Source organism: Urocitellus parryii, chromosome 7, assembly GCF_045843805.1.
Source record: "Urocitellus parryii isolate mUroPar1 chromosome 7, mUroPar1.hap1, whole genome shotgun sequence".
Taxonomy (NCBI): Eukaryota; Metazoa; Chordata; class Mammalia; order Rodentia; family Sciuridae; genus Urocitellus; species Urocitellus parryii.
The window spans coordinates 53,764,884-53,791,277 of NC_135537.1; the positions used below are offsets into that span (position 1 = coordinate 53,764,884).

At 32.5% G+C, this 26,394-nt stretch overlaps 1 protein-coding gene across 1 annotated transcript in view; it reads right to left on the reverse strand.

Moving 5' to 3' along the window:
- The window catches only part of Pkia (cAMP-dependent protein kinase inhibitor alpha), a 96,616-nt gene that overhangs the window by 30,703 nt on the left and 39,519 nt on the right, over positions 1–26,394 (reverse strand). Inside the window, exon 2 of the mRNA XM_026382316.2 lies at positions 4,923–5,049. The gene's annotated coding sequence lies outside the window, so the exon portion shown is untranslated. The remainder of the gene's footprint in view (positions 1–4,922; positions 5,050–26,394) is intronic.

Consider the following 26,394-nt stretch of genomic DNA (forward strand, 5'->3'; position numbering starts at 1 on the left):
ATTTGAAACTTGTCATATTTCAAACAATTTTTTAAATGATTTTACCCATTTTAGAAGCATAATTGAGCTTACTTATAAAATTACTTGCTTGAATTCACATAGTCTTTGTTTGTTTGTTTATTTTTTGATACTAGGAATTGAACATAAAGCACTGAGTCACATTCCCAGCCACCTTCACCGTCCATTTTTTAAATTGAGACAGGGTCTTACTAAATTGCTGAGGCTGGCCTTGAACTTGTGATTTTCCTACCTTAGCCTTCCTTGTCATGGTATTACAAGTGACAATTTTATAGGTAAAGGCTAAAACTCTGGTTTTCTGGATAATGATTATGGTTTCTCTTTTTTCTTTTCCCACAAAAGACTACTATTGACTATCCCTTTTTAAATATTATCATTTTATATTGTACAATTTATAAATCTTATGCACAAAATTGTAAGTGTGGCAGCACCAGCTACATAAGAAATTTAGATACTTCTTAGCTTCAGACTTAAGAGTCATTCACCTGTGAAAGTAAAGTACCTGAGCATCCTGTATCTCAGTAATCTCTGAAGATGGAGAAAATAACACAAAAATTATTTTCAATGATTGTACATTTACACATGGATTTACACATGGATTTTTCACATGGAGTTTACACAGGGATTTTACATATGGAGTTTACATATGTATTGTACATTTATAGTGCATACAGTGTTCCTAAGTCATATACTCAAAAAGACTAACTTTCTGTGTGACCTTAACCTTGGGCAACACTTTACTTCTCTGGGCCCTATTATTAGGACATAATACTATAGAATGCCTTCAAACCGTAAACATTTTACGGTACTATAGCTTCACGATTCATAAGATTAAGGGAACACTATATATGTATATATATCTTTTTTTTAAAGACTAATGAGGTAAAAATCTTACAGCAATACAATGGCCTTTATTTTCCAAAGTTCACAATGTTTCGTTTTAAACTCTCAATGATACAAAGGGGTTGATCCCTTCATAGTATATTTGATTTCACTGCAATTGCTAACAAAAAACTTATAGTTACTTATACTCCTTTTTTGTCCACACATGAAACTATCTTTTATTTTTTATTTTTTTCTTTTCTTCTTCTTCTTCTTTTACTTTTAACCAAGTAGAATGTCTTACTCTGGCACAATGTTTGAAACATCTTTCCATCCTTCATAAGATTAATGGAAGAAAGGGCTTACCAGTGATATTGATTGTTTTCTAAATGCTAAATGATTAAAGTTAGGGGAAATAGAGCTCATGAAAAATAAATTATAGTAAGAACTTATAAGAGGGCAAATATAAAACAGATCTATTTCCACATTGACAAATATGAGATTTTAGGAGAAAATAATTAAAATTGTACTTATAAAGTGATGATACTAGCTTAATGAAACAAAGACAGCCATCATGTAAACAGTAGGTAATTTTGAATATGAATTTAGAATATGAAGATAGATACAGAGTAACATCCATAGAAAGCAAGGTAACAAAGATGTCTTCATCCAGTCACAGCACATCAGGCATATAGGAACCTCTTGACACTTTGGTATGTGCCATTTTAGGACAATGAACCTTACTACAAAGTGTAAACTTATTTCAATAGTAGTTTAGGTGAAAAATAAGCATGTTTTAAAAATCCATTAATGGTGAAAGCTATGTTAGAATACTTGAAAAAGTTAGGGATGATAAGCTTAAGTAAATTTTCTTTTTAATGCTGGAATAACTGTTACATAAAAGATAGCTTTCACTGTGCTAGTGCTGAAGACAAAAATCCGGCAACTTCAGATTCCTGGCTTAACAATATAGAATTATGGGGTCCGGTATAGTGTCTATTACCCTCATGTGGCTATTGGATATTTAAGATAAGGGCTAGTTTATTCAGGAACTGAAATTTTAATTTTGCTGAATTTTATTGAATTTACATTTAAGTGATAATAACAACAACAAAAACCTACAAAGCTTAGGGTTATAGTGTAGGACAGCGTTGAGAACACTTCCATTATTAGAGAAAGTTCTACTAAACAGAGCTCACATTTAGGATTTTAAAAACTCACTTACATTTTTATCCTCTTATTGAGAAAAATCTATTCTTAAGTAAGTAAGAGTAGTCAGAGTGCTGGATATAAGTTTAAGACGAAAAATATTATTGTGTTTCTACAGAGGAACAACACAGAAAGAGCTTAAAAGTCATTTACAGTTAAAAAAAAAGTTACTCAGGAATAAATCTAAATAAAGATATGTAAGACATTTTTGGAGAAACTACCAAACTGTACTAAAAGATAGAAATAAGGAACTAAATAAGTGCGGAGAAAAACCTTGTTTCTGGATAGAAAGACTCACTATAATGATGGAAATTCTTTCTAATTTTATGTGCACATTAAGTACAATTTCAGTCAAAATATTTAACATAGGTTTTGTGGAACTGTTAATTCTGAAATTTACATAAATGGTCAAATGACCAAGAATAGCCTAAGTAGTCTTAAAGGATATTAAAGTAGAAGAATTTGCTCATCAAATATAAAAATTATTATAAAGCTACATTAAGTAAAGATAGTGTAGTGTTGTTTCAAAGTAGTCAAATAAACTCATGAAACAGAATAAGGAGCCCCAGAGATGGATCATAACATATTTGGAAACTTGAAAATTCAGAGATCATTAAAGATTACTGGAATAAAGACAGACTATTTAATAAGTGATCCTGGGAAAATTAATTATGCATAAAATTGGATCACATCTACAAATCAATTTCTTTTTAAATATTTTTTTAGTTGTAGTTGGACACAATACCTTTCTTTTATTTTATTTATTTTTACGTGGTGCTGAGTCAAATCGAATCCAGCATTTGCATTTGCTAAGTGAACACTCTACCACTGAGCCACAACCCAGGCTCACAAATCAATTTCTTTTATTGTCTTTAGCCTTATCTGTAATAATAATTTGTTTTACTAATTACTCATACCCAATGAAATATTTCTAATTAATAAATATCAGTAAAAAAGGAAGTTTTATTTTGCATACTCAAGAGGAAATGTTGACTTTTATTTTATTTTTTTATTAGTGCATTGTAGTTGTACATAATAGTCGGGTTCATTTTGACAAAATCATGCATGAAATTTAATTTATTCCATTTCACTCCAGTTCTCCCTCTTTCCCTTCCTTCCTCACTCCTCCTATTCTCCTTCTACTACTCTACTTGTCTTCCTTTCACTCATTTATTTATACAAATCAATTCTTGATAAATTAATATCTCAACTAAAAAAATACACTAGAACTTCTAGGAAAAAATTTACAATGATATCTTTATAACATTAAGGCAGAAAAGGACATTTAAGTAAGATGGAAAGGCACAAACTAATAAGAAAACTTAGATCTCATAAAAATTGGTAGCTGCTATTTCTTCCAAGACAATATTAAAACTGAGAAGATAAGTATAATCTGAGACAAATTATTCATATCATATATAGCTAAAAAGGCTTAATTTACTATATTTAAAGAAGAATGAGAGTAAAAAAGAAATAAGATAAATAGAGGAATAGAATATATTCTCTATAATTTTACAAAATAGTTTTGTTGTAACTGAATTATGCTAAATTTATATTTCTTTAGTTAAATAATTTTTATTTTCCATTTGAACTGCAGAAGATAGAAACAGAAGTTTAAAGAGAAATAGCTGTTACAGTACAACAGCTGTACTCCATGTAAAAATAAGAATTTTAGAAGCTAGTGATTCTGAAATTGCCCTTAATCATATCATAAAAATGCTTGAAAAACATGTTGGCAAATCATATAATTTAGATGCTTATCAAGGGAATTTCTTACATATATCCACATCATTTGATAGATTATAATGTAGGTGTTATGCCTACATGTAAAGAATGTTAGATAAAATTATTAAAAATCAATCAGAAAACCAAATACATTTTCAGCTTCATCAGTAGTCTGAGATACAAGCATTGATGTCATGGATCTTTCTGCCATGGATCTTGGCAAATATGGAGTCTATGTTTGTCTTATAAATATCCCTAGAATTAGGAGGATCCATTCATTCGTTCAGCCCATTTTCTGCTTGTATTTCATGTGTCATTACAGTGCTGAGTCCTGAGACTAAAGTCAAAACACACAGGCAATATAAGGGCAGGTGCCTTTTCTACCTTGTTAACTTTTTCCATTCATCCATTTCAACATGTCCTTGTTTTGAGTACTTACTAAAGGTCAAGTGCTATGCTAAATATTGACTACCTAATTAAAAATGAGAAAAACTAGCCCCAGCCCCTGATTTTGATGTCACTACTGTCTTTTGTTTTGTCATAAAAAGGGAAGGCCCTTTGCTATAATTTTAATCTCAAATTTCAAATGAAAAAATGAAAATAAAATTGTCAGACTCCAACAAGCATGGGTAAATACAACAGAGTTCCTCTTTTATATGTCTCATTCTTCTCCCTTCCATTTCCCTATGTGCACTCACTTGCACATAGACCAAGGCAAGATGGACCTCAACAAGAATAAAGCCAATTTTCTCACACCATTGAGCGGGACTGTTCCTCACTTAGAAGACTTGATGCTATCATGGCCCTTAATTTTGATAAGCAACTAAAGGATCATGTTGACAACCTATGAAAATTATTTCTCTTAGGAGAAAATACCAAGGGTTAATCTGTTGCTTCACATGCATAAACCCCTGGGATTAGACCACAGACACAGGTATCACTATGTGTACTTAGTAACATCAAGCTAAAAATGGAAAAAAAATATCATGCTGTTATTGTCTTCCCTTTTCTCTAAGGTACTCTCTGATAAACACCTCTGTCTCCAAGGGAATTGTGAGCAAGTTCTTTATAGGGCAGATTAGATATACAAATAGCTATCAGCACACTTAATTTAAGATGACTGAATTTATGAGTTTCAGTGTTCCTACCTGATTGGAAACGTTCTTGTCTTTAATTCATTGATTCTTCTTCTTTTTTGTTTTTTAGAGATGACCTTTGAACTTCTACCAGATATTGCTTCTTTGGGGAAACCAGTCCTTCCAGAAAATCAGGCAACTGAAATGGAGACAGCAAGGGAAAGGGAAATTATCTATATATGCAGATTTTGCTTTTAACAGTTTTAAGTAATTGTCTAAGTACCCCTTTCACTAACAGTAGAATAACTTTAAAGAGATGCATGATTTATAAATTCAAGTACTCATAAAGCAACAAATGACAAAAGTATAGTATGCATTTTGGGTCTTCAAGACAAGTAAAGACTTCCTAATAGAAAAATTATCCTTTGTTAAATAACAAAACTCATTTATTTCCTTCAGTCTTCACCTAGACTTCTTTTCGTGAGTCTTCTCTTAGATTTCTAGGAAATTAATTTGACTAAACTTAAATTTCTGAAAATAAACATAGAAACTTGTTGAAAATATGTCACAGACACCTTTAATGGTTTTTAAGCTCTGCCATACACAAAAGTGTGTGTGTGTGTGTGTGTGTGTGTGTGTGTATGCACACACACACATATGTGTAGCCCTTTGTGTGATAGTGTGGTGGGGAGAGAATAAATTTGTTGATCCTACTCAGTGATTTAGAAAGCTGGATAGTAGGGTAAAAGGAAAAGAGAAATAAAGTCCTGAGATTGGGATTCCAAAATAACACTAGCAGTTTCCCATGTGAATAAGGGAAAATCTTCTCAAATTGTAGTCACACCTGTTTTAGACCATCTGCCCATAAATTTCATCGATAATGGAACACACTATCTCTCCCTCTTTGCACCCACAAGGCATTCTCTTATAAATTATTCCTCTTTATAAGGCCATGTTTTCTTCCATCTGTTTGAATATATTAGGATCTAGGAGGAGCAACATAAATTGAGCCATGCCTTGGGACCTGTACCATGGTATGAAAGAAGCAGTGTATTGTTAGGAGGCAAGAAATAGTTTGTGATTATCTTAGGTTGAGTTCCCCAGAAACAGAACTTATGATAAGAATTTGAATGCAAAATTTGATCTGGGAAGTAGTCCCAGGAAACTCAGGAATAGAATGATAATTGAGAATAGAGGCATGGAAGAAAAACAGTAGTCATGTTAGTGAGCAGGTTATTCCTGTCAGTAACTGTTAGTTCTTCCAAGGAGTTCAGTGAAACTCTGTGGTACATGCCTTAGAGTTATCCCAATCAATCAGTGAGAAAGCTGATATGCCTATATCTCAAATCCCTTTTAATTGGTTGAAAGCTACACACAGATACATGAACTCATGAACATTCTGATCTGCCCCAACATAAATAATTTCAGGTAATATCATTCTATCACTATATACTGAATTGATGAGTGCTGGGCAATACGGATGGGGCACTAACAGCACTGGATATGGTGGATGGCAGTAGTGATTGTCGTCTAATTCCAAATGAAAAACCTTAATCTCTGAATTAGTGGAAAACTGTCATTATGTTTGATAGAATCCTAGTGAAGAAAGAGAAGCAATTAAAATTTCAAGTTGACCATTCATTCACACAGTTATCAACATACATTTAATGAACTTCTAATGTCTGTCAGGAATTAAGCTAGATACTCCTATTATAATCATTATTTTACCATCTAGAATTCATTCTGTTGGAGCACCCAGATAAGTAAATCCATAATTATAGTACAAACTAGTACAGAGTTTCTACAAGAAAGATACAGAATTCTACACAGGGAAGACACAGAATTCTACAGTTTTTTACAGGGAAGACACAGAATTTTAATTCACTAATTTACTGTAAGCCAGTAGTAAATAATGAATAATAACAGGTCCTTTAGAAGACAGTAGTGGAGTTGGATATGTAATAGGAAGGAGGGGTGAGTTTTTGAGATAAAAAGAAGAAAAATTTACAATGGCAAGAAAAAGAACGATTAGGCACAGAACAGAAAGGATTCTTGTATATAACCAGTATAAAAAGTATGCAGATGTCTGGGATGTAGTTCAGTATTAAAGCACTTAGTATGTGCAAGGTCCTTGGTTCTATCCCCAGTGCTGGGGGAGGGGAGTGCTCAAAGAGGTATGTAAAGAGCAAAGACAGTGGATAGGATGGTAGCAGCCAGATAATGAATGGTCATATATGTATGATAAAGATGTGGGATTTAATCCTTGGGAAGATGGGCAGCGATTGATTGATTTTAGCTGTCATTGGAAGTTAGAAGAGAGAAAATTTGATTTGCATAATAAAATCAGGATGGGTTAAAGATTTTTGTCTGCTTTAAAAAGATCACTTTGGAAATATCATGGCTGAATTATTGGAGAAGAGTGGTTGCGATGCTGGATTCAGAATGATTAGCCTATTAACATAAGTCAAATGAGAAAATGCATCATGAAATTCATGACTGACAATTCTTTTCTTTCAATATTAGAAAAATATTATGCCAACATTTCTGACCCCCATTATTTCAGATCAGATTTCTAATGTCATTTGAATTGGGGTTTTCTCTATAATTAATTAATTATTTCTTTCTGTCTGATATTTAGATGTTTTCTTTGTCTTTATTCTTCAGAAATTCAATTATACATAGTGGCATAGATATCAGTGTATATATCCTATTTGGGGTTTGCTCAGGTTGTTGAATCTATAGGTTTTATGTTGTGTTTTTTTTTTTGCTAAATACTGGAACTTGTTAGTCACTATTTCTTCAAATGCTCTTTTAGCTCACTTTTCCTTTCTTTTCATTTTGAAATATTGATGACACAAATATTAGCACCTTTAATTGTTCCACAGGTTCCCGAGATCCTAACTTATCCCCTACTAAGTTTAATTGTCTCTGTTTTTCATATTTGATAAATTGTATTGATCTGTTCTCAGGTTTTCATTATAAACACTTTACTCTTGAGCCTTTCCAATGAAAGATTATTTTGATTTTTTGTTTAATTTATTTTTAATTCAATAATTTCCATTACTTTAATAACCTCTATTTCTTTGCTTACATTTCTTCATGTATTTCAAAAAATATATAATTGCTTGTTGAAACATTTTTAATTCTTTGTCAGAACATTCCAACATCTGATTTATTTAGTGTTGGTGTATGCTTATTGCTTTTTTTATTCACTTTGTGATTTTTTGGGTTTAGGTATGATGAGTGATTTTCAATTTCATTTAGAACATTGAGTATTATATAACTCTGAGTCTTATTTTATTATTATTACTTTCTTAGCAGGAAGTGTCTCTATATTGAGGTGTAATGTGAATGTATTGTACAGCTTTTCAGTGGGCCCTACTGACTCCACCTCAGGAAAAGTGTGTCACAGACTCACATTGACTTACTGCAGACAGATGGGAGAAAAGTTTAGTTCTCCAATTAACCTTGTTGATATCTTCCCAAAGAAAGTAAAAACAAAACTTGTTGCCTAAGTGGGAGTAGGAACTGTTTCTTAATGTGCTCTCTGACACCAGAGGAAGGAAAAGTGAATCATCAACAGGTTTTTTTCACACCATTCCATCTTATTGATGCCGGGTATAGGTAGCAGCTCAGAGCTCCATTGAGTACCACTGACACCAGATATTATCTCTAACTTTCCATATCTCATTATCCATGATAAACTAAGCCTCCAAGACTGGGTGGGGACATAATGTTAGCCCTGTCTGGTACCACCTCTTTAGGTGACTTTCATGCATAAGACTGGAGGCTTTAGCTCACCACTGGACCACACTGAAAGAACTCTGGCAAGTGAAATTGGAATACTACCTGCTTTTGGAGGACAGAAGTGGGATGGTGTGGAAAATCAACTCCTTACTTGGTCTTACTTAAATTAAAGCATAGAGGATGGGTGCAATGCAATTTTCCATTAGTGTTTGGCTGGAGTAGTATTGCATGTATTGCCAAAATGGTTTTCCCCTTTCCTCATACTTTTTCTTGGAGAAATGTTTTTATCTTGGAATTTTTTTTTTAATCTGTTGGTGGTCATGGTCTGGGACATTTAGGAAGTAACAAGAAAAAAGATATCATTGCCATGTCATTCTTCAAGTCCCAAGGTCTTTAGTAATTTACACCTTACAGTGTTTCCTATGCTTGCTGTTGTTGCTTTTTTATTTTTTATATTCTTACATTAAGTTTAGCACTTTAATTGTAAGTCCAAACACCTGAGAAAAATGGGGCTACTACAATTTGTCAGAATCAGAAGTGTGGAGGTCTACTGATGTTAAAAACTGCTGCTAGCCATAAAATGAATTCAGTGATATAAACCATACCCTTTAAGAATTATTCTGCTATAGAATGTGGCTTTTCAAGGAGCACAGGAATCAACTGAAAGAGTTTCTCAGGGGTAACAAAATTATTAATTTGATTTTCATACTTTTAAAGTTAAGTGATCTTCAAGGTGAAATGTACAGATAAGCAAGGGAATAAGACTAAGATAATTCATTTGTAATGAATTAGTGTTGAATTCATCCACGTAAACTCATGTTTGGTCTAATATAGTTATGCATGGCTATATATACAAATAATTATAGATACGTATATATACAAGGTTTTTCAGCTTGGCTCAGTCAGCTAAGAAGACCTAGAAGCAATTTCACTCCAGTAGAAATGAGTATGCCTAATAATCAGATCTTGATGTCTAATGCTATTCTCAAAAAAAAAAAAAAAAAAGAAAGAAAGAAAGAAAAAAGAAAAAAAAAACTAGAACTTCTTGGAGAAATGGCCAATACTAGGACTGGGGCAAGAAATATAAAAGATGAGTCTAGACATCTTATAATGCAAGAAATTGAGGAAGTGATTAAAAATAAATAAACCTACCTTGAATCATGTCAAAGTAGCAAAGGAATAAACTGAAAGAGTTTGCAATAGGCTGGGCACTGTGGCACATACCTGTAATCCCAGAGGTTTAGGAGACTAAGGCAGGAGGATCACAAGTTTAAAGCCAGCCTCAGCAACTGGCAAGGCGCTAAGCAACTCAGTGAGACCCTATCTCTAAATAAAATATAAAAATAGGGCTGGGGATGTGGCTCAGTGGTCGAGTGCCCCTGAGTTCAATAGCTGGTACCAAAAAAAATGAAAAAGTTTGCAGTGGCCAAGCTGGACCTCTCTGAGCAAGAAAAATAAAGAGTTAGAATAATGTAATACAAAGTCTGAAATAAAAGCCTATATACATATATATTCAGTATATGTATGTATATGTAGTATTTACATATATATAAAAATTTCTGTAAAATTAAAACTGTTATAAAAAATAAAATCTATTTAAAAATTCAAGCATTTTGTTCTTTTATGATTATGTTTCTATAACCCCTAATGAATGTGTAAATTTGCTTTACCTTATTAATATTGATATGGGAGAAAAAAACTTTGTGACTCCAATTCAATAAGCAATAATTCTTGACATCAATTTTTTTGTAAGAAGCTTCCAAATAAATCTAAGTAAACTATTTATGAATGCTGAGTTTATGTTGATGGTTTACCCTTATATATGGTTAATATGTCTGTGAGCATGATTTCACTTTAAAAGACAGTGATTATCATAAACATTGATTATAGGCATTGTCTAATAAATGTTGAAATATTAGTGCAAGATGCAGTAATACCTTTACCTAATTATTTTATGTTATCAAAATAATTTAGTGTTATTTAATCCTGTAAAGGTTTCACTTTTCTACATTTTCCACTCATCTTTGTCCCCAACCAAAAAAAAAAAATCACAAGGAAAGGATATAATAGGATATATATTATATAATAGGATATATATTATATATTATATATTATATATAATAGGATATATATTATATAATAGGATATATATTATATATTATATATAATAGGATATATAAAAGGATATAATAGGACAACATGATCATGAATTTAAATTGGGGACTCATTTTGTCAGCACTTGTGGTTGCTGATGATACTGGCACATTACTTTTATAAATCCCTTCCATGATAAAATCCAAATCTCCAAAGCAGCTTTCATTGACATGTAGATGTCTGACAGGCATATGGCATACAGCTTTGTAGTTAGATATATGAAGCACTTTACCTAAAGGTACAATACCATATTGAAAACGGTATTTCTCAGTTTTTTCTACTCAAAGATCATTCACTATCTACTTTTTATCCACCAGCTCAGAAATGCCCCAAAATATAGACTATGTATTTGTAGATAAATATTTTATCTTTAGTATGAATTATTCCACATTATTCTATTGGTATAAATATGAAAAGCATCATGTAATTTTGTGTTTAGTATTTAGAAATAGTTAAAATAAATTAGTCAACACATTTTTCTTTTGTGTTTTTCAAAACAGAGCAATTCTTCATATACTGCCCAAGGGAACATAAGTGATTTGGCCATTTTTATCCCTGGTCTGTTTTCTCATCTCTTCTACTATACCATATTTGTCCATTTTTCTCAAAAGTAGGGGGTTCAAAAACTTAGGTTAAATTAAGACTTAATAATAAAAAATCTGTGGTGCATGCCTATAATCCCAGTGATTCTAGAGGCCGAGGCAGGAGAATTGCAAGTTTAAGGCCAGCCTGTGTAGTATACTGAGACAGTGTCTCAAAGGTAAATACAAAAGGGCTGAGGCTGTAGCTCAGAGGTTAGTCCCTATTACCAATTATAATAATAAAGTAATAAAATTACTAACTGCATATTGAATGTATGCTTTGCACCTGGCTCTGCAAAAGAAACTCTTTTCATATAATATCAGACAAACCTACAAAATAGTCCTTCTGATTAATCTCTATTTTACAGATGAAAATAACAAAGATAAGAGATTATTTGCCTAAAGTAAGATGGTCCCCAAACCCCATAACTAAAATGAATTAGAACCTTGGACTTACAGTGCCAGAGTATGTGCTTTTAATCAAGGTAAGTAAGTATATCTCTTTGTGTGTGAAGAGAGAATTTCTGAGAAATGGCAAGAATACTGCCAGGCATCCAATAACCAATAATCAGGAACTCCTACCTACACAATAAGTGTTCATCATATGGCTGAATATTAAGGATTTCTCAGTTTTGAACTAAGAAATCAGAGGACTTCTAGAAGTTGAGTCGATCCTTATAATAAAAGGCCAAATTATAATTCAGTAACTAAAGAGTTTGAATATATTAGATGTGTCCATATCAGCAAGTTTTCATAATGTGGATAATAAGAGGATTAAGAAATTGGCAAATGCACCTACAGACTCATTTGTTCTCATTTCTGGGAAAGGAAAGATAAATGAGGTTAGTAGAAAGGAATGGCTAGGAAATTTAGGTAGTATGCTTAATTTCTACTCCAAGAAAAATATGGCCCCCCCCCAAAAAATCTTAGAATGACCCTTTTAACACAAGAAGATATGGCTTTCTCTACAAAATAACTTGGAAGTGTGAATTGTCAAATTAAGTGTAATCCTCTCTGATACCGGATTGCTTACAAAACAGTATGAAACTTTATATATTGTAGTAATTAGAAAGTCTTTAAATAAAAAGGAGGTACAAAAAACTTCTTTAATATTCCTTAAAAAGCAAAATTATAAAAAGAATCATGTTAAATAATATTTGAAGCAGAACATTTTCATTATTAAAATATTTAGCTTAGTGTTATAGAACTTTATTTTATTTTATTAAGTAAATATTGATATGTTTACATAGTTTTTACAAGATAGACAACTTTCTTCATTAACCATTATTCTATTTTGTGACAGTCTTGTAATTAGAATTTTAACAAATGTGTAATTTGCTACAAAGTGAATATAATTTACTAGATCATTTCCCTATTGTTGGCAATTAAAAGTGTTTCCCATTTTTTGCTATTACAAGTGACAGGACAATGAGCACATTATAATTTTCTAAATATAAATTATTTTTAGAGTAATTTCCAAAATTAAAATTGATGTACAAAAATTTTGAACACTTTTATCTTACTAGACATTGCTAATGAATTACTTTTCAAGGAATAAAACCAAATTAGATTCTGAAGAAATTTGCCAACATAAGATATTATTTTTATTTTGGTGTTAATAAACTGGAAACTCATATTCCATTTCTTTGAATATTTTGATTACTATTATGTTTGTGTATGTGAATATATGTATGTGAATATATATATACACATACATATATGCTTGTGTGCGCACACACACACACATCTATATATTTTTCTCATTCTTTTCTGCTTTTTTTTGTAACTTATGTCCAGGTAGCTGGATAAAAAACGGGCAGAGCAAATTGGAATTCCAATAAATTAATGATTGCCTACCTCAAACGAGCTTTCAAGATTAAGAATATTACTCTGACTCACCAGTAAATTCTTTCTCATTCCCCTTAAAGATGATTTTTTTTCATAAATCTTCCCCACTCTCCTCAAATTTCCCTCTGTCCTCTTACTTTCCTTTCTCTCAGCTAATGAACTGCCTCAGATCTCATTAAGAAAACAGGAGCTGGTAAATGACCCACTGTCAAATCCATTAATTTATTTGCATCTAAACTCAACTTTTAATTCCCTTGTATTAGGAGAGTTAAAATTAAAAAGTAATTTCTATGGCATTTGTTCTCATTTTATCAAGAACTTCACTACAACTCACCTACTCTTTATGAATTATTCCCATCAAAATATAAACTTATACTAAACTGGTAACTCCTTAAAATTTTAGAATGAATATATATTCATTATCCAATTCATAGATAATTAAAATTGTTCTCTTCACATATTGTTTCCACTTCCTCATGTTCCATTTACTCTGTAATGTACTTCTGCCTGACTAACCCACCCCCACATTTCTCCACTGCTCAGAAACTTTTACCTATGCAGGGAACTCGTCATCCCCATGTCATTACAAAGAGTGGAAGCTTTTTGTCCTTATATTTCTAGGCTGTGTTCTTCTATTAAAAAGAAAATAAAATAACAAACAAAAATTGTTTTACGATTCTATGCTCTTACACTTTTACAATCTTCTACCTCAGTATATTTTGTTGCCCCCTTTCATATAATTTCTAAACATTCTAATTTCATTTACCTTGAAATTAAATTATTAAATCTAAAAGAACAAAAAGCAGTGGAACATTCTGTATTGAATATGAACCATTAAATCATACACTAGCAACTATGTATGACTGATTGATTCTACTGAATGAACATTTTTTTTATTACTCTTACTCTTTTCTTTCAAAAGAAAGAATATTTTTCTTGTAGTGTTTCTCATTTTTTCCTGCTCCTTCCTATATTTATTTATTTGTTCAGAACGTTTCCTGAGTATCTACCATGCTTTCTTGAAAATTTTAAAAGATTCACTGGTGAACAAGAAGTACAAAGTTCTTGTTCTTAAGCAAATATCCCAGATGTATGGAAGGTAAAGAAATGAACACATTTCATTTAGTGAAAGACATACAAATGTATAATGGGATAGGAAATTGAGGAGGCCAGTCTCTCTGGCTAAGGTAGCAGTATTGACAATTCAAATGAGATGTAAGTGATCAAAGAGAAACTGATATAGGCACGAAAATTAAAAAAAAAAATGTAGTCATGATATTGCTGTATCTGATAACTTAAAAAGACCTGGAACCAGGTGAAGATCTGAAAAAGATGCTGGGGGTAGCAGCACATAGTGCTCATAAGTTTTGCTAAATATTTTATGTGTTACTCTCTTTTTAATAGATGGTCTTTGAAGGTTTTAAGCAGGCCAATGATATCATCTGACTTGTGCTTTTTAGAAGATTACTTTGATTATTGAGTCTTTAAACAAAAAGTATGCCTCTGAGAAATGTGAGTTGAAATATAATGAATTTTAAAATATCAATGAGTTAAAAAGTAACTGATTGACTATCACAATTAGTCCCAACTAAACTACACTAACAAAAGCTTGGTGACCCTGAGATTCTGGGAAATATTAGATTAGGGAAACTCAGCTTTTTTCCATATTAGTATGATTTTTAAAATTCCATCTGTTTGGGGTTCAGGACTATTAGAACTGAGAGGTGGACCAGGGATTTAGAGTAGGAAAAAAAGATCTTGTAGGTAGCTGCTATTTCCCTTTTAGTGGGACAAGTAAATGGTGAGGGGTTGATTACCCTCCTGGGAGAGCATTTCTTAAATGTTAGAACTAACAAATGTGCTATTTGCTGAAAAACTACTATGTAATAGGCACTAAGCTGGGAATAGGGATGCAAAGGAGACAGTTAACATTATGAGCAGCAGTTACTTGATAAGAGGTGCTGTGCTAATGCTTACCGTGCATCACCTCATTTCAATTTACACCATAACACTAAGAGGTAAATGCATTTATTATCCCATTTTCCAGGTAAGAAATCTAATATTTTAAAAGTGTTTCAGTGATTTCTCCAGGGTTACATAAGTGCATTAGGGTATAGGCAGTATTTAGACTCAGAAGATCTGATATCAATTCCAGCTCTCTTAACCATTATATTATTGCCTACAAGGACCCTATTTGAGAAGTCCAAAATAATACATTTATGTGCACAGATCCTAAGACTTCCTGGCACAAATTGACTGTGTGGGAAGGCCTGGGTTTATGCAAGATGCACTTGGAATGAAGAAGCTTTTGAGGAAAGGTCGCAAAAACATTCTCTCCATACTATAGGGAAGCAGAAGCAAGAATAAATTGGCCTAAGGCAATGGGGTAAGCTAATAGCATGACGATGAGAAGCCAAGGAGTTTTTTTTTCCTTTTGTTCTGTAATTATTAAATTATATACTTCAAAATATCAAAAGAAACCATTGTATATTATGCAGTTGTGAACCCAGCTTGAATCCTGGCATATGCAGATATAACATTGGCATTTAGATATAGTTACATACAAGTCTATATTTTTAGCTATAAAGCAAAAAATTTTTCTGATATCTATCTATCTATCTATCTATCTATATATTATATATTATATATATTAGGAATGTCTTCAGAGAAAATATTTGAAGTCTATAATCTAAGGGGAAAGCAATTTTGCAAAAAGATCTTTCAGAAGAAGCAAGTCCAACAATGACAAACCTTTAGTGAAGTTTGTACCAATACAGCATACCTCATGTTGTTCATCTGTGCATTTTTCTGGAAGGTAGTCAGTGTCCATCAGTTCTCAAAGTGATAAAGATTCACACTGAGAAGGAAGAAAGAGCTTTGCTCTGGAATTAGATCAGCTTAGGTACCTACTTAACTCTAATTAGGTACCAATCTTAATTTTTTCAAAGCTCATTTCCTATCTACAAATAGGAATTTCATTATCGATTACAAAGAGATGTAATGAAATTAAATAACACATATAAAAATCTATATATTCTATCAGACTATTAGAACATGCCTACTAAATGTTAAATGAGCTGAAAATACTCTGCTTCCTTAAAATGGATGAAACCTGTTCTTTTGTTTCTTCATGGTTTTTCTTAGTTATTGGTTTAAACATCAAAGCCAAAGTTACTTAAAAATTATTCTTGTTCTTTCACAGTCCATCTGCTACCCCAACGTATTCCTTGATGAATCAAGTCTCAATATTACCAAAATCTATCACTTTAGCTATGACTGTTCATGTTTAAGGTATTTCAGTGTGAAATAAGTCATTATTCAAAAGAATCGCTAATGCAGTTTTGTTGATGATTTCATTGAGACATAAATACATCTTAATTAGAATTAGTTTTTGAAGAAGAGGAGAGCAATGAATCAAACTATGGGTAAGAAAACCTTTTATTTCTGTACAAAATGTTATTGTCATTTGCTCTGGGTGGAAAAAAGACAGCTTATATTTAGTCTAATTTATGTTTCATGATTTGTTTAAAAGAAAATGTCATTTAAATTTAGAGTGATAGAACAATTGAGTTTTCTTTAAATAGTAATGCAGATTTAGAATTTTCTTAGTGAAAGTGATAGTAGGAAGACTGTTTACCTTGAAGGTTCCCAGACTCTGCTTGAATTTTAAGACCTAAACTCTAAAATGCAAACATAATCAGTATTCCAGATGTGGCAATCAGGAAATGATTTATGAGCCAGAAAACATAACACAGGAATAGTGAAAGCCAAAATGATGCCAACTGTGTATGAAAGTAGACTACATAAAATTATACATTACCTTTGCAGATTAATTATAAAATTCAGAAAGACTTGTATGATTTGTTCTTATTTAAATGCAGAAAGCAGGGTCAGATTATCTATGTTATGAAATTGGTACAATGATATGACCAAAACTTTTTTTTTTTTGTCCTGAGGATTGAACTCAGGGATGCTTTACCACTGAGCTATATCCCCAGTTATTTTTATTTTTTAAGACAACATCTCACTAAGTTACTGAGGGTCTTGGTGTATTGCTAAGATTGGCCTCAAACTGAAGAGATGAATAGGTAGCAGTTTATTTTTCCCAAACTATAAGGAACCAGTGTTTAGTTTTTATCAAAACCTTAGTTTCGGGTTATCAGGGCCTGCCGTACCTAAGCAAGCAATACAATGCTTACACTAGTACTGCTTCCCTTCAAAGACCAGCTCCTCAGACTAGCCACTAGGTCCTCTCCCTTTTCTCCTGAATGTCTTGGTCAAAGAATCCAGAAAACCTCTTTTTATTTCATAGCTAGTACCTGGTCATGTTGATAATTAAAACACCTTAGCTATTTCCTAAGACAGGTAGTATATATGCAAGATTTAGATAAAACAACGCCTTGTGCTGGGGATGTAGCACAGTAGTAGGGTACTTGACCAGCTCTGTCACAACCCCTCATGCCTATAAAATACTTAATGCTCAGTTTTTAAAACAGTATGAAGCACCAGTAACTGCTAACAGCAGTATTCTTACATCATTTATATTTAAAGTAACTTGTTTAAAACAAAAGAAGGACTGCATTTTTTATGTATTGCTTAAGGATTCTATGTTTCTTCCATACACCTGTATTCTTTGTCTTCAACTGAGGTAAAAGAAATAAATAAATATTTGTTAATTATTTACACTGAGTGGGGCTCAGGATTGAAACTGGCCTGGGTTTAAATTTTAGCTCTGTCATTTACTTAGACCTCCCTGTGCCTCAGTTCTCTTACTGTTAATAATTATTTCAGAAACATTCTAAGGATTGTAAATAATTAAAATCATGTTTAAATCCAGAAGAGGCATCTGTTACCTGATTTGAAGTGAAATACGTAATTTGCTTTTGTTTTGACAATACAACAGTCTGCATCTCTTCATATCAACCAACCAATAGCACCCAGCATTTTGCAATGTAACTCTAGGCTTTTGCTCATACAAAACCAGTCAAAACTTATAATTGGTAGAAGAAACTTGGAAAAAATTTTATGAGCAAAAGAACTGCAGTTCTTCCTGGAGTACAGATTATTAAGCTGGAAAAGGACAAGCAATATTTAAATGATGTCACAATTTAGGTCAAAACTAATCATGTCACTACCAGTTTCAGTTTAGTGGGATTGAAATTCTTGACACGACTGCCCCATTCAAAGCAGGAATACCTCCTAGATAACCTGCAATTGAAGAGCCTCAGTCACTTGTCCATAAAATGGGTATGGTAATACCATTATGACAAGAATATTATGAACATTAAGAGAAATGTACTTCTTTAGCAACCTTACCTCAAAGTAATAAATCTTTCAGCTCTTTCATTTCTTTTTTGTTCTTTACTTATGCTCTTTATTTATTTTTTAAATGTTTTATTCTAATTTGTTATAAATGACAGCAGAATGCATCACAATTCATATTACATATATAGAGCACAAGTTTTCATATTTCTGGTTGTATACAAAATACATTCACACCATTTGTGACTTTTTCATACATGTACTTAGGGTAGTAATATCCATCTCATTCCACCATCTTTTTTTTTTTTACCCCCTTGTCCCCTCCCTTCCTCTCCCATCCCTCTGCCCTATCTAGAGTTTGTCTAATCTTCCCGTGTTCCCCATCCCAACCCCACTATGAATCATCCTCCTTATATCAGAGAAAACATTCAGCGTTTGTTTTTTGGGAATTGGCTAACTTCACTTAGCATTATATTCTCCAACTCCATCCATTTACCTGCAAATGGCATGATATTCTCTTTTATTCTGAGTAATATTCCATTGTGTGTGTGTGTGTGTGTGTGTGTGTGTGTGTGTGTATATATATATATATATATATATATATATATATATATATATCACATTTTCTTTTCCATTCATCTACTTAAGGGCATCTAAGTTGGTTCCACAGTTTAGCTATTATGAATTGTGATGAGATAAACACTGATGTGGCTGTGACCCTGTAGTATGCTGTTTTTATGTTCTTCCCTGTTCTGAGTTCTCTGCATCATGTTTCACCATGATATTCACTGTAATGTTTTGAAATAATCTCATATGACTTCTAACATAACAAACAAATCCTAATAAATTGTTGAGTAAGAAGTATCATTACTACTTTGGGTAGACAACCTGGTTTTCCCATAGAATGTAACTATTTGAAATTCTTTACTATTAGTTGCTCTTACTCATGAACACAAATTGAGTGTTTATCATGTATATCAAGTCCATGAAAAATAGGTGTGTGATGCTAATTTGGGTTGATAAATTTCAGCTTTCTTAAACCCCACCATTATTATTTCTACCTCTCCTCTGACTTAATAACCTCAAAAAATGGCTTCTAATTAGTCATTATACTAATTGACATTACATTCATTCTACCTTGCTTTTCTCCTTTGCTTAAAGCAAATGTCAGCCAACTCCAAGTTTACTGTGAGGGACCTTCTGAATATGAGGAAGCTTGGGAGGAAAAAAAGGATTAGTAGGGTAAACAGTCACATGTGAAGTTAGTAGAAGATTTGACAGTAGCAAAGCTAGTGAAATTAGAGTCAATTAATGGTCAGAAATTCTGTCATGTGGACCATTTACTGGTTGCAACTGGGCTTGCAAACACTAGAAAGCAACTGCCAACTTCTGCTTGTTATCAGAGCAATTCCTTACTACTTTATAAAACAACAAAATTTTAGTGTTCAAATGTAAATGTTATCAATATCAGTGATAGAAATAAACCTGCTCAAGTTGCTTCATAAATATAATTTGACAGCATCTTAAATTTCATAGTGAAAATTATTTAGTAGAAAAGTAAAATTCATTCCAAGTACAATACTATTTTAACCTCAAAAAATTCAAAAGGATTTGCTTATTCAGTCTTGGCATACTTTTCTTCAAAGAGTATATTAGAACCTTTTTTTTATTAAGACTTGTTTCTCTGTAGAGAAAGAGTGTATTCGTATTCATAACTATCGGATAAATCAATGAACTGACTTGCTTGGTTCATTAAACACTTTTTCCTCATTTCCTAAGAAGGAGCAAGATATCTGATAAGAAAACTAAAATCACCCTCTTGCTAAAATCATAAACAATGAAATGTTAGTAAATAATTTTTACTTTCCATGCAAAATGATCAACAACTAAATAATATCCCATGTAAATAACAGAAAATCATCTTTTACTGTCTAATTCTGTTGAAGGAAAACTGCATCTTTATTTAGAAATTATTTTCAAAACAAATGTTCTTTTAGTAACTGAGTAAATATGAATGTTAAGATCAGCTGGTTTTAATTTGTATAACTGCCAAACATAATTTTTAAAGACTGATGATTTTTTTTTAACTACTATTTCATTTTGACATTATATACAGGACAAAGGAAGAACTGCTTTCTACTTTTTCCTACTCCTTTTCGCTGTTACTCGTTTTGGATTCAGGAAACAGGGAATGATTTTAGTGTTTTCTTAGGTTCTAAATAGAAAGATTTAGGTTTTAAATAGAAAGTAGGTTTACTTTCTATTTAGAATCTAAAGAGAAATTATGTTTGCTTTTGTTTCTGATATCTAAGCCTGTGGTACAGTTACTTAGCTGTATGGCTTACAGAACTAGTCTTATTATTGGGTGAAGCAGAAAACTTCTGATTTCTAAAAATATCTTCCCACCTACTAACCTATGCTTGGTAGAGTCATCCCTGATCTGAGAACTTTTTTTACTTTAAGTCTTTCTTTCCCATTGAAATTCAAATATCTGTACTTTTAAGATCTTAGTCATTTTTTTACCTCAGCCTGAATGATCCACAAGGAAGTTTTGAGGATGTGGAGGAGGGAGGAGAACTTGGGGGCATATGGTTTCTTCATCAGGTATTAGGTAACAGAACTTACAGTAATAAATAGACTCAAAGGAGAAAGAAACTTTAAAAAGTAGAGTTCAATGAAACTTTTAAACAATCTGCATAGTTTTTCTAAGGTCTGTTCTCATTAGAAAAGAAGATTCTGAAGGTGATTGCTACTCTTGTGTTAAAAATTTGTCTCAAAAGCATAATCAGTAAATTTTTTGGGCCCCTGTATATTACAGAATGTATACTATTATTCAAATAGTGCAAGGAACCCAGATTCCCCTAGGCCTCAGCCATGTGACATTTTGTAGCCTGCTCACTTTGAGTATCAGAAACTGGAATGGAGAAATCTGGTTCATCTTATTTTAAACTCCTTATTTTCCAAATTTGAACATTTTTAAAAAGTAGACCCTAAAATGACTACAAAAATACTGTAAAATTTTTCATTGAAAAAATGTAGTGTTTACTTTTGCCATACATTATGTGCAATTTATTGACTCAGAAGTATATATTTACATATTCCATAATCTAAAATTTATATTAGATGTAACTACAGTCTGGTTCTGATGTCAACCATAAAAGCCTCTCTGAAACTTGCTGATATTCTCTGCTACAAAAATATGTCTCTGTTTTTTATAATTGTTTCTATAGTAGTGGAATCTATATTATCTAATAGGTTATATTTCATCCAGGTAAACTTTTTATAGACACTTTCTTGAATAAGTATAAAATAGCAATTACAGAGAATTTTCTATTTCTATTCATACTTTTAAAATCAACTGAGAGGGCAAAGTCTTCATCAATGGTATTGGAAAGCTGGCCCTCTCTCTAAGCCTAGTTGCCTCTCAGCTGAATATTAAGTTTCTGGATTTAAATACCTATGACTTTCTTCTAATGTGTAATTTTTAAGAAACTTTTTCTTTCTCTAGAATTCTTAGAAGAAGTGATATTTGCGTGTGCGGAAGAAGAGTATTTTCCCCAAATTTTGAACTTCAGGGCTACGTTCTAGGTTAGAAACCTGGCCCAGCATCATCTAGTAGGATTAAAACCTACTTTTCACTTTCTTATAATGAAAATATTTCCACCAATTTCTTTTGTATTAAAAATAGAATTTAGAGCCAGTGTGGGCATGGTTGATGATTCTGCTTCTCTGACTCATGATTTTAGACTTGTTGCTTCCAACAACTTTGTAAATACAGCGTTTACAGCGTTTAAATAGCATTATCTATTTATACATGACTGTCAGGTGTGTTTGCTGTTATTGGTTGCAAACAGTGTAATGTCATGGGGTAGCTTCTAAAGTTATTTCTTTGCTATGTCAATACACTATTTTTCTCCTTTCTCTCCCATCCTGAGTTTTGATGCCTATATAAATGTTTGTAAATAGTCTTCTGGATTTGTTTTTTTCTGGTTCATTGACTGTTTGCCAAAATTTTGTTGTTGATCTTGTTTGCATGTTTAAGTATGACCTTTTGGTTAAGAAAAGACAAACAGATGTGCTCATTTAACAGTTTTCTGAAGATTATGCTAAAAGAATCCAGTTGTTTAAAACAGAATGTCTCAGTATAAAGGATCATAGCACATTACATCTGCCCTGCATGTTTTCAGTTTTCAGGGACTAAACATCAGTTCTTCAACATATAATCAGGCACATGAAGCCAAAAAAGAAGCCAGCAATGAACAATTTATGCCTGAGTTCAAATGGTATTGGTGAACTATTACTACTAATATTTACATAAAGACAGTGGCCAAATAACTGGTTCAATAAAACAACCATTTCTTTCATAAGGAAAAAAGAATGACACTACTTAGAGTTGGCAGACATGGACTTACAAGTATGAGATCTGGAAAAAATCTTGGAAGCCTCATTTCATTGATAAAGCAAAGGAGGTCAAGAGTGATTTGGAGACTTATCAAAACCAGAGACAGAACTAGGGTAAAAGTCGGGTTATTCTGCCTCCCCACCTAGGACCTGACACTTTTTGGACTTTTAGGGTATTATGCATCAAGAGAATCTGCATGCACCAGATTTGTTTCTGTTTTTATTAAAAGAAGCAAGGCATTGCTTTTATGAACATCACAGCATAGAATCAATTCATCCATTAAGCTAGTTAAAAAACAGTCAATCCAGTACTCTCAAAGGAACAGTATTTTAAACCTTATTTTTTTAAAAAAAATTGGAAATAGAAATCAGATAGATAAATGTTTGGGTATATTTTTGTGGGTAACCACACTATTAAATTGAAAACATACAAATATAAATTTTGAGGTTTTTGATAGTTCAGTTATATGTGATGACATGAAAATAGAATCTTTGTAGTTAATCAAATATTTTGTAGTATTCATTTATTTTTGTATCTTCCTTTCTTTATAAACCTCTTAGTTTTAAAGATAATTAAAGGTGCAAAATAGAGATAAGATACTATGTACATTTGTACTAACATTTATAATCTTTCTTAAATGGCCTAAATTACATAAAGACTGAAAATGTCACTGTTCTATCTGTTCTATAGTAAATTGTTCATGTTTAGCTATCAAATAAAGCTCAGAGAATAATCCTTACATTAAAAAGTGCATTCTCTTCATAAGATATTGTCTTTTTGCTATGACTACATTCAAAGAATTTGCCTTTTTAAGGTTTCAGTCATTTTCACCATTGTTCTTAAGCATGTTCCTGCTCAAGGTGCCTGATTCTGTTGCTAAGCAACCTTGCAGTCTTGTTAGGACATGATGATGAACTAATAATTATTTCAAATATGCTCGCTTGGATTTGGCCCCTTTAAGAATATCCTGATACTTTTCTTTGAGAGGCTATACAGGGTTCTGAATTTCAACTCATAGTTCTGTAGGCATACAAATGAAAGAATGGTGTTTTCCAGAAGAATTAGAAGAATGCAAATAGTGCACTGGAAAAGCACAAATCTTTCATCCTACCAGTGTGTGCCCTCCCAACCCCCACAGACACCGAAAAGGGCAGTCAGAAGACAAATCCAGAATTTCAAGGAAATGTGAGGAACACATATTTCTTTTATTGAGTAAACTGTATGTTTTTCTTCTTATCCTAAATTCTTGAGAAAAACTGTCAATCCATGTTATTTAAAAGAATAACAACTCAACCCTACCTCAGTGTTTTAGCTTTTTGAGACTTTCAGAGCAAACTCAATTATTAATTAGATTCTCTTCACTCTGCTTGCTTTTGTCCCAGATACCTCACCTCATTTGAGGAATATCCTCCTTTAAACAGTTTAATCAGATAACTCCAGTACCCAGTCTTAATATTTCCTGTCTTGATATATAGAGATGTATATGGGGATTACAAAACACTCTCTAGGACATAATGGGAGTAAATAGCATTCTCTATTTATACATGAAAAATAAAATGTTCCTTTAAACAATCTTTGTCAGTGAAAACAGAATCAAAGAAACATATTTTATTTCAAAGAATCACACAACACTGTTCTAAGTAAGAGAGAGAGCCCTATAAATTTCCATTTCAATGTCCACCCAGCCCAGGACTGCATTCAGATTCTCCTTCCTTGTGTTGACACCACCTTCAAATGTTTTGGAAGGTATCCCAACCTGTTACCTGCTTTCTTGTCTCTTGTACTTGAAAACATGTTTAATACCATATGTAGTCTATTATATTTGTAGGATGATCCCTCTTTAAGGGCATCATCTAGTATTTAAAATTGAAAGTTCTGATTATTTTTATTCTTCTAAAAATTAAATTATTGCAATCTCGGTTTAAGACAGCCAAATTGCATGACTTTAAGACTTGAGACTACCCTGGCAAGGTGGCTGCTCAGGAAGCTGAAGTAGGAGAATCCCAAGTTCAAAGTCAATTTCATTAACTTAGTGAGGTCCTAAGCAACTTAGGGAAACCCTATTTCAGAATAACAATAATAAAAAAAGAAGACTGGAGATGTGGTGGCTCGGTGTTTAAAAATTCCTGGGTTTAATCCTGGAAGGAAAGGAAGGAAGAAAAGAAGGAAGGAAGGAAGGAAGGAAGGAAGGAAGGAAGGAAGGAAGGAAGGAAGGAAGGAAGGAAGGAAATGATGGAAGAGGGGGGGTGGGAGAGAGGGATGGAGGGAAAGAAAGAGACTTGAGGCCATAAAGGTGGTGGAGAGTATAGCTATATAGCTATGCTAAGTTGCTAAGTGAAAACTTCCTGACTTAAAAAAATGTAGTTTGCCATTTGTTTCCCTCCCACATTAAGAATTAAAATCAACACATCAACATTAGGTCTAATGTACCACATAGTATATGTTAAATGTGAGCCCCCTTCCCTATCTTCACTTGGTGTGACCCGCTTTTAGTCTTCTAGGATTTACTAGAAAAGTTCATATTTTCCAGGAATACATGTCCTTTGATCATATTCCCTTTAAAGTTTTATTGACCAAACTAAAGGTTCTTAATTCTTTTGTAATTCCCACATCCTTATTCCCACATTCTTATTTTCTATCTCATTCTCAGGTTTTCTTAGAATTCAGTTTATTTTTATAAGCATTTTTTGAGTTCCTCTGAAGTGAGTAGCATTACAGTAAGTCCTGAGGTTACAAATGTAGACAGAATATCTGTCCCTAGGAAGTTCATATTCTAATGTCAAGAGTAATAAACAGATTTAAAAGTTGCAATTCAAACTGATAAATTTTGTAAAATTGTAGGAACAAATAAATAAAATATCTAAATCAAACTAGGGAGGATGAGTGATTCCTATATTAGACTTTTCTCTAGAGTTGGCTGTTAAAACTGTGTCTGCATTCCAGGTTTGATTGACCAAGAGGCTCTTAAAAGTTCCCATTTCAGGAAGATTTCTTCCTTTCTAGACTATTCCCACTTCACATGCATCCCCTTTTCTATAGCATTTATTTAGAAAATTTGCAATTGTACATTCTTTCTCCAACATTTAGAAATGTATATCTTTTTTTAAAAAATTATTTTTTTAATTTGTTTTAATTAGTTACACATGACAGTACAATGATCTTGACATATCATACATTTGAATCAGATGGGGTACAATTTCTCATTTTTCTGAGTGTACAGGTTGCAGAATCACATTGGTCATACAGTCACGTATAAATCTTCTATAAACAGGAGTGTCTTTCTCAGGGACAGGCTTGAGAACCATCTTCTTAAAAGGTAATCATCAAGAAAGATAGTGTCCTTATTTCCCCATCTCTATGGGAGGGAGGACCTAATTAGGATTAGTGCCAATTAGCAAACAAAGATGGCTTAACTACATTTACTGACCTAGCCATTAATGTCCTCCAGCACTTTCCAATCTGCTCAAACCAATATTCAAAACTTTCCTGCTTTTTGTTCCAATAGAGTTGAACTCAATCTCTTTCCTATTGAACCAGTCTTAAATAAATC